This window comes from Patella vulgata, chromosome 7 (genome assembly GCF_932274485.2).
Source record: "Patella vulgata chromosome 7, xgPatVulg1.2, whole genome shotgun sequence".
In the NCBI taxonomy this organism is placed as follows: domain Eukaryota; kingdom Metazoa; phylum Mollusca; class Gastropoda; family Patellidae; genus Patella; species Patella vulgata.
In genome coordinates this window covers 65797349-65797893 of record NC_065885.2, presented here as the reverse complement: position 1 = coordinate 65797893, position 545 = coordinate 65797349, and positions in this window count along the sequence as shown.

The following is a 545-nucleotide window of genomic DNA, read 5'->3' as shown; positions in this document are numbered from 1 at the left end:
TTTGAGTTGAGTTATTTTTTTTACATGTAATATGAAGTCAAATTTTAGGTACCAGTTATGTTATAAGCAAAATTAATTTCTTTGGTCTTATGCCCCACGAAGTCCCTCTTGTAATTTGGCTATAGAAGATCTCAATTGTTGACAATTTCCACCACATGTACTGTAGGCTAAACCTTAAGAATGAATTTAATGCCCATAAGTACAAATGTCAAAAAAGTGTCTAATCCGACTTGCATCAATGTTTCAGGTTTACTATGACATACACATGTTATAGTATATATATATATATATATATACCTTTCTTGTTGTATTATACTTTCATTGTTAAACAGTTTAGAGCTTTTTTATTGTTACTTGTTCAGAACATTTGATGAGAAAGTAAAGCCAAAATCACGGAGATGTTGTGCGTTTATTCAGTGCTCTAATGGTGAACATAAATTGGAGAAATGGAGATGTCAAAACTGTGATATTCATAACTGTAACAAAGTAACAGGCTCTTGTATTTGCGATCCCCCATTTTGCTTATTCTCTTTTCCTACCGAACT